The sequence below is a fragment of the Erpetoichthys calabaricus genome, chromosome 1, assembly GCF_900747795.2.
Source record: "Erpetoichthys calabaricus chromosome 1, fErpCal1.3, whole genome shotgun sequence".
In the NCBI taxonomy this organism is placed as follows: Eukaryota; Metazoa; Chordata; class Cladistia; order Polypteriformes; family Polypteridae; genus Erpetoichthys; species Erpetoichthys calabaricus.
Window position 1 is genome coordinate 146,779,222 of NC_041394.2, and position 13,561 is coordinate 146,792,782.

The 13,561-nt window shown below is 40.9% G+C and overlaps 1 protein-coding gene across 1 annotated transcript in view; it reads right to left on the reverse strand.

Moving 5' to 3' along the window:
* Positions 1-13,561, reverse strand: part of LOC114655814 (small integral membrane protein 29-like) — an 82,997-nt gene that overhangs the window by 25,157 nt on the left and 44,279 nt on the right. The gene's annotated exons all lie outside the window — the stretch shown is intronic.

Sequence of the window (13,561 nt, forward strand, 5' to 3'; positions counted from 1 at the left end):
TAGCTAAGCTGTCCCAATATCTCACCCAGATACTTCTTTAACGTTTGTCAAGGTTTCTGGATCAACAGTATGGCTTGGTAGTGTGTTCCAGACTCATACAACGTTTTTGCATAAAGAAGTACTTCCTGACTTCAGTCGCAAATGCACTTCCCCTTAATTTCACTTGGTGTCCTTGAGTATGTGATTCCCACTTAAGCTGAAAGAAATCTGCTGGATCTACAGTATTTTATAAAAATGCCTTTGAGATATTTCCAGACCTAGATTAGGTCCCCACATTGTCTCATCTGCTTGAGACTAAACAGGTTTAATTGTTTGAGTTTATTGAAGTATGACATGTCATTAAGTCTTGGGAGGTATGTGGTTTCTCTCCTTTGCACAGCATAACATCACTTGATTTATATTCAACAGTTTTTACAATATAGCCTAACATTTTGTTTGCCTTTTTAATTGCTACTGTGCATTGCTTATATAATGAAAATGCATCCACATAAACTTCTAAATCCTTTTCAAAAGTTACTAACTATAGGACAATGTCTCCCAAATTGTATTTATAATTGACATTCCTTTTGCCAACATGTATCACTTTGTACTTTTCTACTTTAAACTGTATTTTCCAAGCATTTTCCATGTACCATTTTAAGTATTTTCCACATACCATTTTAATGTCAAGTAATCCAACTTTATTTAAGACTATAATAATCTTATTGTGATAAGGAAGTTGTTTGTTGGTCTTTCCATTTTCTACTTATTGACATGCTTCACCCATGACTTAAAGATACAGTTTGTTATTTTAAACTGCAGACCTAAGTACTAGATTCAAAAATCCCATAGTTTAAAATGTCTCCCTATATCTTTACATAATAATATTTGTGAAATAACAACTACAAGGTGGCATAGTGGCTCAATATGTTAACATAACAATGCCAGAGACCATGAAACTCAGGTTCAGTTCAGCGTTCTGTCTATAAAGGTTTTCTATGGGGCCTCTGTTTCTATCTCACATTTCAATGACTGTTGATCAGTAAACACATACACAGTATACCGGCTGTGTTTGTGTGTACCCCACATTAGTACAGCATCTCCATCAGAGAGTGCCTTGGTCTTGGGAAAGTTCCTGCTAGCTCAGTCTCAAAATTCAAGAAACCATGTTAGATCCCCAAGGCTTCCACTGTCTGTGGAGCTGCATCTGCATTTTCCCACTAGGTACTCCATTTTTCTCCAGTATCTGGTGTGACCCCCCTTTACAGCAATAACTGCAAGTAAACGTTTCCGGTAACTGTTGATCAGTCCTGCACATTGGCTTGGAGGAATTTTAGCCCATTCCTCCGTGCAGAACAGCTTCAACTCTGGGATGTTGGTGGGTTTCCTCACATTAACTGCTTGCTTCAGGTCTTTCCACAACATTTCGATTGGATTAAGGTCAGGACTTTGACTTGGCCATTCCAAAACATTATCTTTATTCTTCTTTAACCATTCTTTGGTAGAACGACTTGTGTGCTTAGGGTCGTTGTCTTGCTGCATGACCCACCTTCTCTTGAGATTCATTTCATGGACAGATGTCCTGACATTTTCCTTTAGAATTCTCTGATATAATTAAGAATTCATTGTTCCATCAATGAAGGCAAGCCGTCCTGGCCCAGATGCAGCAAAACAGGTCCAAACCATGATACTACCACCACCACCATGTTTCACAGATGGGATAAGGTTCTCATGCTGGAATACAGTGTTTTCCTTTCTCCAAACATAACGCTTTTCATTTAAACCAAAAAGTTCTATTTTGGTCTCATCCATCCACAAAACATTCTTCCAATAGCCTTCTGGTTTGTCCATGTGATCTTTAGCAAACTGCAGACGAGCAGCAATGTTTTTTTTGGAGAGCAGTGGCTTCCTCCTTGCAACCCTGCCATGCACATCATTGTTGTTCAGTGTTCTCCTGGTGGTGGACTCATGAACATAAACATTAGCCAATTTGAGAGAGGCCTTCAGTTGCTTAGAAGTTACCCTGGGGTCCTTTGTGACCTCGCCGACTATTACACACCTTGCTCTTGGAGTGATCTTTGTTGGTCGACCACTCCTGGGGAGGGTAACAATGGTCTTGAATTTCCTCCATTTGTACACAATCTGTCTGACTGTGGATTGGTGGAATCCAAACTCTTTAGAGATGGTTTTGTAACCTTTTCCAGCCTGATGAGCATCAACAACTCTTTTTCTGAGGTCCTCAGAAATCTCCTTTGTTCGTGCCATGATACACTTCCACAAACATGTGTTGATAGATCCCTGTTCTTTAAATAACACAGGGATTGAAAACACCTGACTCGAATTTCACCTTCAAACTAACTGCTAATCCTAGGGGTTCACATACTTTTGCTACTCACAAATATGTAATATTCGATCATTTTCCTCAATAAATAAATGACTAAGTATAATATTTTTGTCTCATTTGTTTAACTGGTTTCTCTTTATCTACTTTTAGGACTTGAGTGAAAATCTGATGATGTTTTAGGTCATATTTATGCAGAAATATAGAAAATTCTAAAGGGTCACAAACTTTCAAGCACAACTGTGTATATATATATATATATATATATATATATATATATATATATATATATATATATATATATATATATATATATGGTTGAAATAGTTTACTGTCAAATAAATGCAAAGAGTACACAACACGTGTTTCGCCCTCATTCTGGGCTCATCAGGTGTACACACTCCACTGCACTCCCTCTCGGGAATCGAACCTCGGACGTCAGCGGCGATGCCCCTAACGTTGCGCCACGGCGTGTGGTTCATTTATTTGACAGTATGTAGATCAGGGTAATTACATTCATGGCATTCGAAGTCTGTGTCACAATCTGATTGTATGGGTGGTTACCTACCAGGTAACGCTTGTGGTTGGCCAGCAACCTGGTAACATCCGCCACAGTGCCCTCAGTTTGTGAGGAGCAGATCATAGAATGGTTGAAATAGTTTACTGTCAAATAAATGCAAAGAGTACACGACACGTGTTTCGCCCTCATTCTGGGCTCATCAGGTGTACACACTCCACTGCACTCAGCGTTACCTGGTAGGTAACCACCCATACAATCAGATTGTGACACAGACTTCGAATGCCGTGAATGTAATTACCCCGATCTACATACTGTCAAATAAACAAACCACACGCCGTGGCGCAACGTTAGGGGCATCGCCTCTGGCGTTGATGTCCGAGGTTCGATTCCCGAGAGGGAGTGCAGTGGAGTGTGTACACCTGATGAGCCCAGAATGAGGGCGAAACACGTGTCGTGTACTCTTTGCATTTATTTGACAGTAAACTATTTCAACCATTCTATGATCTGCTCTTCACAAACTGAGGGCACCGTGGCGGATTTTAGCAGGTTGCTGGCCAACCACAAGCGTTACCTGGTAGGTAACCACCCATACAATCAGATTGTGACACAGACTTCGAATGCCGTGTATATATATATATATATATATATATATATATATATATATATATATATATATATATATATATATATATATATATATGGAAGAGAAGGTCTGTGATACGGTTTGCATATTTGCAGTTGGAGATCCACAAAGGGAGAAAAAACGAATCACGTATCATAAAATAGTTTTATTCCTGAGCTTTCAACCCCTATCAGGGGTCTTCATCAGAGGATAATGCTTAGACTTACAAGAATCAAAGGCAATATATAGCAGCACATTCAGGGGGGGGGGGGGGGGTGGGTGGAGGTGACTAAGTCCGTATGATCAAAAAAGGGGGGGGGGGGTTTATCGTTAAATTAAAGTGCATATGTCCTTCTGAAGTTGGCATATGCTGGGTTTATGTTCAAGTGTCTGTTGATGGCATTTTCATCTGATAGCCAAGACTCGGCCAACTCTCTGGCGCTTTTTGTACTGGCCTTACATTTTACTTTCACGTTGTCCCAGTTGAATGCCGAAACACGAAACGCAGTTTATAGTATTCCATGCAATTCTTGCTCAGCTGTATACATAGGACAAACGTCAAAAAGAATTTCAACACGTGTACAGGAACATCGCAACGCTGTCAGAAGAAAGGACGCACTATCTTTGATATATGCACATACTAAATCGACAGGACACACATTCAACTGGGACAACGTGAAAGTAAAATGTAAGGCCAGTACAAAAAGCGCCAGAGAGTTGGCCGAGTCTTGGATATCAGATGAAAATGCCATCAACAGACACTTGGACATAAACCCAGCATATGCCAACTTAAGAAGGACATATGCACTTTAATTTAACGATAAACCCCCCCCCCTTTTTTGATCATACGGACTTAGTCACCTCCACCCCCCCCCCCCCCACCCCCCCTGAATGTGCTGCTATATATTGCCTTTGATTCTTGTAAGTCTAAGCATTATCCTCTGATGAAGACCCCTGATAGGGGTTGAAAGCTCAGGAATAAAACTATTTTATGATACGTGATTCGTTTTTTCTCCCTTTGTGGATCTCCAACTGCATATATATATATATATATATATATATATATATATATATATATATATATATATATATATATATATATATATATATATAGTGAAATGTTCACCTGGACAAAGACAGACACTGAGGCTCACAATGTCCAAAATCACACACATTTATTTCTCCCTTTTCCACACAGCACAAACACAGTGTACAAATCAGCACAATACTCAGTCCTTCAGTCCTTCTTTCCTTCTGCCGCCTCCACTCCTCTCCTGCAAGCTCTGTCCACTGCCACCCAACTTCGGCTCCCCAAGTGGAGTGAGGTGGCTTCTTTTATACAGCACCCAAAAGTGCTCCAGGTGCTCCCCAATTAACATCTGGCAGCACTTCCGGGCGTGGCGGAAGTGCTGCATGCCTAGACTCTGGAGCTGTCCCGGCAACCCCTGGCGGTGGCCATGTCCCCCCACAGAGCTGAGCTTCCAAGCTCCGTGGCCCCCATACAATCCAGGGAGGCTGCCCTCATGCATTCTGGGGAAAACACTGCCCCTCTCCCAGTCCTTCCCTTCTTCCGGTGTCCCAGTGGGGCAAGATCCCTGGACGTCTATCACACTATGTACAGTGGTGTGAAAAACTATTTGCCCAATTCCTGATTTCTTATTCTTTTGCATGTTTGTCACACAAAATGTTTCTGATCATCAAACACATTTAACCATTAGTCAAATATAACACAAGTAAACACAAAATGCAGTTTTTAAATGATGGTTTTTATTATTTAGGGAGAAAAAAAATCCAAACCTACATGGCCCTGTGTGAAAAAGTAATTGCCCCCTTGTTAAAAAATAACCTAACTGTGGTGTATCACACCTGAGTTCAATTTCCGTAGCCACCCCCAGGCCTGATTACTGCCACACCTGTTTCAATCAAGAAATCACTTAAATAGGAGCTGCCTGACACAGAGAAGTAGACCAAAAGCACCTCAAAAGCTAGACATCATGCCAAGATCCAAAGAAATTCAGGAACAAATGAGAACAGAAGTAATTGAGATCTATCAGTCCGGTAAAGGTTATAAAGCCATTTCTAAAGCTTTGGGACTCCAGCGAACCACAGTGAGAGCCATTATCCACAAATGGCAAAAACATGGAACAGTGGTGAACCTTCCCAGGAGTGGCCGGCCGACCAAAATTACCCCAAGAGCGCAGAGACGACTCATCCGAGAGGTCACAAAAGACCCCAGGACAACGTCTAAAGAACTGCAGGCCTCACTTGCCTCAATTAAGGTCAGTGTTCACGACTCCACCATAAGAAAGAGACTGGGAAAAAACGGCCTGCATGGCAGATTTCCAAGACGCAAACCACTGTTAAGCAAAAAGAACATTAGGGCTCGTCTCAATTTTGCTAAGAAACATCTCAATGATTGCCAAGACTTTTGGGAAAATACCTTGTGGACTGATGAGACAAAAGTTGAACTTTTTGGAAGGCAAATGTCCCGTTACATCTGGCGTAAAAGGAACACAGCATTTCAGAAAAAGAACATCATACCAACAGTAAAATATGGTGGTGGTAGTGTGATGGTCTGGGGTTGTTTTGCTGCTTCAGGACCTGGAAGGCTTGCTGTGATAGATGGAACCATGAATTCTACTGTCTACCAAAAAATCCTGAAGGAGAATGTCCGGCCATCTGTTCGTCAACTCAAGCTGAAGCGATCTTGGGTGCTGCAACAGGACAATGACCCAAAACACACCAGCAAATCCACCTCTGAATGGCTGAAGAAAAACAAAATGAAGACTTTGGAGTGGCCTTATCAAAGTCCTGACCTGAATCCAATTGAGATGCTATGGCATGACCTTAAAAAGGCGGTTCATGCTAGAAAACCCTCAAATAAAGCTGAATTACAACAATTTTGCAAAGATGAGTGGGCCAAAATTCCTCCAGAGCGCTGTAAAAGACTCATTGCAAGTTATCGCAAACGCTTGATTGCAGTTATTGCTGCTAAGGGTGGCCCAACCAGTTATTAGGTTCAGGGGGCAATTACTTTTTCACACAGGGCCATGTAGGTTTGGATTTTTTTTTCTCCCTAAATAATAAAAACCACCATTTACAAACTGCATTTTGTGTTTACTTGTGTTATATTTGACTAATGGTTAAATGTGTTTGATGATCAGAAACATTTTGTGTGACAAACATGCAAAAGAATAAGAAATCAGGAAGGGGGCAAATAGTTTTTTCACACCACTGTATATATATATATATATATATATATATATATATATATATATATATATATATATATATATATATATATATATATATACTGTATATATATGCTTATAAATGCAGTACAGCTAAAAACTGAAAATATAAATAACAGAAAGAAACAAAATGTTTGTATTATTTTCTGCCCAGTAGTGGCACCCCCATTTGTATACTTTTAGGTATACCGTACACATGTAACCTTTCAGAGAAGCCCTAGACAAGCTGCAGAGAACAGTCTAATGAAAGATCTGCCATAGCCTCATCAATGGAAAAAGCATTTTGTAGAATTCACTTAAACACAGAGGTTGGCTTTCTCAATAAACACACATAGTGACATGACCATTGTATCCCCTATAATAGGTTTTACATAATATTCAAAATAATATTCACTGTGAGCAGAACTCACATCATCTTTAACAAGCACTGAAATAAGAACTTCATAAAAAGTAGACAGAGTAATTAGACACCTGTGAAAATTGTTATTTTTAGTGTGCCAGTAAAATTCAGTATGTGGTTTCTCTTCTTTTTGCCTAGGCCCTGTGTATATAAACGTGTCCTGCGTGGACCTAAAAGAAGTATGTTGGGTCATGCCTTATACCTGATGTTGCTCAAATACACCCGATGTAGTCATTAAGTTTATTTTTATGTATTTATTTTCTTATAGATCGATTGGCTGTATTATCTGTCTCATGAGTCTCTATCTTTATAACCCAGCCACAGGGGATGCACAAACCAGTGTGTTTCTTCGTGCCGGTCTCAAGCCCGGATAAATGGGGAGGGTTAGATCAGGAAGGTCATCCGGTGTAAAATTTTGCCAAATCAATATGCAGACAACAATACAAATTTCCATACTGGATCGGTAGAGCCCCAGGTTAACAACGACCGCCACCAGTACTGTTAGCCAACAGTGTGCTGGCAGAAATTGGGCTACTGTTGGCCAAAGAAGAAGAAGGAGAAGAAGAGGGGGGAGACGTGTCCGGAGGCAGGAGGAGAGGAGGAAAGTAAAGAGAGTGAAACTGAGGGTAGGAACTTTGAATGTTGGCAGTATGACTGGTAAAGGGAGAGAGTTAGCAGATATGATGGAGAGAAGGAAGGTTGATATATTGTGTGTGCAAGAGACTAAATGAAAGGGGAGTAAGGCCAGGTGGATTCAAATTGTTATATCATGGTGTGGCTGGGAGAAGAAATAGGGTAGGAGTTATTCTGAAAGAACAGTATGTCAAGAGTGTTTTGGAGGTGAAAAGAGTGTCAGGCAGAGTAATGATTATAAAGCTGGAAATTGGAGGTGTGATGATGAATGTTGTTAGTGCATATGCCTCACAAGTTGGGTGTGCAATGGGTGAGAAAGAAGATTTTTGGAGTAAGTTGGATGAAGTGATGAACAGTGTACCCAAGGGACAGAAAGTGGTGATTGGAGCGGATTTCAATGGGCATGTTGGTGAAGGGAACAGTGGAGACGAGGAGGCGATGGGTAGGTATGGTGACAAGGAGAGGAATGAAGAAGGTCAGAGGATAGTGGATTTTGCCAAAAGGATGGACATGGCTGTGGTGAATACGTATTTTAAGAAGAGGGAAGAACATAGGGTTACGTACAAGAGTGGAAGAAGATGCACACAGGTAGATTACATCCTATGCAGAAGAGTTGATCTGAAGATGATTGAAGACTGCAAAGTGGTGGCAGGGGAAAGTGTAGTTAAGCAGCATAGGATGGTGGTCTGTAGGATGACGTTGGAGATCAAAAAGAGGAAGAGAGTGAGGGCAGAGCCAAGGATCAAATGATGGAAGTTGAAAAAGGAAGACTGCAAGGTTGAGTTCTGGGAGGAGGTGAGACTAGTCAGAGAGATGCAGAAAGTAGACAAGAGTACAAAGAGATAAGGTGCAAGGTAAAGAGAGAGAGGGAGAAAAGGACCTGTACCGATTGGCTAGACAGAGGGACTGAGCTGGGGAAGATGTGCAGCAGGTTAGGGTGATAAAAGATAAAGATGGAAACGTACTCATAAGCGAGGAGATTGTTTTGAGCTAATGGAAAGAGTACTTTGAGAGGCTGCTGAATGAAGAGAACGAGAGAGAGAAGAGGTTGGATGATGTGGAGATAGTGAATCAGGAAGTGCAACGGATAAGCAAGTAGGAAGTAAGGACAGCTATGAAGAGGATGAAAAATGGAAAGGCCATTGGTCCAGATGACATACCTATGGAAGTATGGAGGTGTTTAGGAGAGATGGCAGTGGAGTTTTTATCCAGATTGTTTAATGGAAACTTGGAAAGTGAGAGGATGCCTGAGGAGTGGAGAAGAAGTGTACTGGTGCCGATATTTAAGAATAAGGGGGATGTGCAGGACTGCAGTAACTACAGGGGAGTAAAATTGATGAGCCACAGCATGAAGTTATGGGAAAGAGTAGTGGAAGCTAGGTTAAGAAATGAGGTGATGATTAGTGAGCAGCAGTATGGTTTCATGCCAAGAAAGAGCACCACAGATGCCATGTTTGCTCTGAGGGCGTTGATGGAGAAGTATAGAGAAGGCCAGAAGGAGTTGCATTGCGGCTTTGTGGACCTGGAGAAAGCATATGACAGGGTGCCTCGACAGGAGCTGTGGTATTGTATGAAGAAGTCGGGAGTGGCAGAGAAGTATGTAAGAGTTGTACAGGATATGTATGAGGGAAGTGTGACAGTGGTGAGGTCTGCGGTAGGAGTGACGGATGCATTCAAGTTGGAGGTGGGATTACATCAGGGATCAGCTCTGAGCCCTTTCTTATTTGCAATGGTGATGGACAGATTAGACAGGAGTCCCCGTGGACTATGATGTTTGCTGATGACATTGTGATCCGTAGCGATAGTAGGGAGCAGGTTGAGGAGACCCTGAAGAGGTGGAGATATGCTCTAGAGAGGAGAGGAATGAAGGTCAGTAGGAACAAAACAGAATACATGTGTGTAAATGAGAGGGAGGTCAGAGGAATGGTGAGGATGCAGGGAGTAGAGTTGGCGAAGGTGGATGAGTTTAAATACTTGGGATCAACAGTACAGAGTAATGGGGATTATGGAAGAGAGGTGAAAAAGAGAGTGCAGGCAGGGTGGAATGGGTGGAGAAGAGTGTCAGGAGTGATTTGTGACAGACGGGTATCAGCAAGAGTGAAAGGGAAGGTCTACAGGATGGTAGTGAGACCAGCTATGTTATATGGGTTGGAGACGGTGGCACTGACCAGAAAGCAGGAGACAGAACTGGAGGTAGCAGAGTTAAAGATGCTAAGATTTGCACTGGGTGTGACGAGAATGGATAGGATTAGAAATGAGTACATTAGAGGGTCAGCTTAAGTTGGATGGTTGGGAGACAAAGTCAGAGAGGCGAGATTGCGTTGGTTTGAACATGTGCAGAGGAGAGATGCTGAGTATATTGGGAGAAGGATGCTAAGGATAGAGCTGCCAGGGAAGAGGAAAAGAGGAAGGCCTAAACGAAGGTTTATGGATGTGGTGAGAGAGGACATGCAGGTGATAGGTGTAACAGAGCAGGATGCAGAGGACAGAAACATATAGAGGAAGATGATCCGCTGTGGCAACCCCTAATGGGAACAGCCGAAAGAAGAAGAAGAAGAAGAAGAGTCTCTATCTTTATGTTTCTACTGCATCTGAATTTCTGCATGGGGTTAAGAAAATTAAATTTAATCTAATCTAATCTAAAATAATCTAAACTATACTCACTCTGTGCCTCCACTGCTATTTATTGGACCAGCCAGGTTTATAATTTTAGGATTTAAATGAATGAATAAAAGTGATGGCCATTTGATAATTAGGTAGTATTTTACTACTTTTTTTACTGACCTGTTTTCAAAATGAATGCTTGAGGCAATCCTGAAATGGGTTTAGCAGGTTTAAGAATGTTATGTTAATGTACTCAGTGATTACAATTTGACCAGAAAAATGAATAAATCTAGGGGTACACTTGTGGATTAAAATTAGTAAAAATTAAAAAAAATATATATATTTCATACAGTCAGTCTTTGTTTATCCCGCTTAGTCCTGAACAGGGTCACAGGGGGTCCTGGAGCCTATCCTAGCTAGCATAGGGCACAAGGCAGAAACAAACATTGGACAGGGCACCAGTCCATCACAGGGTGAACACATATGTGCAACCATCCCAACCACACACTAGGGTTAATTTAGAATCACCATTCCACCTGACCCGCATGTCTTTGGACTATGGGAGAAAACCGGAGGACCAGGAGGAAACACACACAGGCACAGAGAGACAATGCAAACTCCATGCAGGGAGGACTGGGACATGAACCCAAGTCTTTTTATTGCAAAGCAGCAGTGCTACCACTGTGCCATGATGCCACCATATTTTGTGCAGAGAATTAAAAGCATTATTGGAATTCTGAGTCTAAATGATGGCACAGTCCATTACCCTCAGGTTTGAAAAATAATACCAAGCTTTTGGGAATAGAATTGAGATGTTGTATGTGAAATGGCCAATAAATACACATTATGTAAGGAACCAGAGTAGAATGTATCAATCTAGTGGCTGTAAAAAGAAAACTGTACAAGAAGAGCATCAATTTTACAGGCTACTTTAAAGTGCATTTTAATATGCTGTCACAGTCAGGGCATGACCTGACCCAATGAATCTCACAGACACACTTTCTTAGCCCAAATAAAAAGAAATGTGCGCAGTGTATATTCTGGAAATCTCATTTTCTGACAGCAGTTTGGGTGGGAATTCCTTTGTCAGCCTGGGAATCTGGACTGCTGTCATTCTAATAATAAAAATAAATATTTCATAGTTTAATCAGCATTAATGTAAATAATTAGAGTGTTTCATGAGTGACTTTTAATTGAACTAAAAGTTCAGTTACAAAACTACTAAATAGAAATTGCAGGCCAGGAGTCAGTGTACATCACAAGGACTGACTTGGTTTTCTTTTACACTGTGATGATCATTCATTTACATAACCAAACCTTTAAAAACTGTTAAAACCACATTTTGATACTCACTCATTTTCTGTGTTTTAATCTGGAGCAGATTCCATTCCTGTGGCAGGGAAGGTGGCCTGGTAACTAAGACATTTGAAAGGGAGCCACTAGCTCTACCTGCTCACTGGCCTCAACTCTCTCATTGTTTGTGACCCTGAGCCAGACTGTTTGTTTCAAAATGAAAATAATATTGTGTAAAACATATACTTAAGTCTCCTGATTGGTATAACAGTCCTTACCCTGATAGAAACACTCATCAGATGAAGGCCTTCCCAGATCACTTTGGAATGGTAGTTAGCTAGTCATATGTGAGTTATGTTAAGCAAAACACCAAGTAGTACTAGGGTGTTGTACCGTGGAAAGAGACATACACTCCAAGATTTAAAATATAAATGACAGTCGTCCCTTGGTATCCATGGAGAACTGGTTCCTAGACCCCCACAGATATCTGTGGATGCTCTAGTCCATTATATAGGGACTTGATAAAGGTCAGATGTGAATAGTATTTGGTTATATGCATTGATTGAATGGCTTAGTGAGGGCCTCAGACTGGCCCTGCTGCACGTGGCCTCTGACAGAGTGCCAAAAAGAGAATCAAACATGACTATAAAGGAAGTAAAGGTTGTAACAACATTAATGTTGGTGAAATAGTGGAAAGATCATTAATGAGCCCCGACAGGTGAGAGCGGAGTACCTGGGCATCTGCCAGACCCTGATCCCTCTCGCTGGTCCTACCTCCAAGTCGTGTCATCCAATATATGCCTGGACATCATTTTATTTACATGTTCGGCATGCATCAAATTCAATTTTTGCTTGTTTAGATGTTATCAATTCATGGTTGGTTGAATTCACTGATACAGAATAAGCTAGAAGGACTTGGACAGCTTACAGGCTTGAGCAGATTTGTGGTAGATGAAATTTAATCTCAGTAAATGTAAAGTGTTAAACATAGGAAGTAAAAATGTTAGCTTTGAATACACAATGGGAGGTCTGAAAATTGAAAGTATATCTTATGAGAAGGATTTAGGAGTCTCAGTGGACTTGACATAATCAATTGTCATACAGTGTCCAGAAGCCATTAAGAAGGCAAACAGAATGTTAGGTTATATAGCACGATGTGTGGAGTACAAGACCAAGGAGGTTCTGCTCAACCTTTATAATGCACTGGTGAGGCCTCGTCTGGAGTACTGTGTGTAGTTTTGGTCTCCATGCTACAGAAAAGGATACAGCAGCTCTAGAAATGGTCCGGAGAAGAGCAACTAGGCTACAGGGGTTGAATTATGAAGAAAGATGAAGAGCTGAACTTTTTCAGTTAAAGCAAAAAAATGTTAAGAAGAGACATGAATGAAGTGTTTAAAATTATGAAGGGAATTAGTACAGTGGATCGAGACTTACTTTAAAATGAGTTCATTAAGAACAAGGGGACACAGTTGGAAACTTTTTAGTTTTTGTTTAAACAGAGAACAATAGTCACTTGTAATATGCTACCAAGTAACGTGGTAGATAGTAAGACTTTGGGGACTTTCAAAACTAGACTTGATGTTTTTTAGAAGAATTAAGAGGACAGGACTGGCAAACTTTATTGGGCTGAATGACCTGTTCTCAACCAGATTATTCTAATATTCTAATGTATGTCTTGTGGTTCAGTACACAATGACATTCTTCACATACCTATTCGAATGTGGACAGATGAAAGTTTCAGGCTCACCTAAACTAGCTCCTTAAGAGCACACAAAACCTCACTGTAAAAAAGGAAATGGAAAAAATGAAATGAACACATTCATGAGCTCAAAAGCAAAACATGCTCAAAATACAACACATAAATGTGCACACATGCATCCAATCCTCTGCTGAAAAAAGGAGCAACATCAGTCAGCAA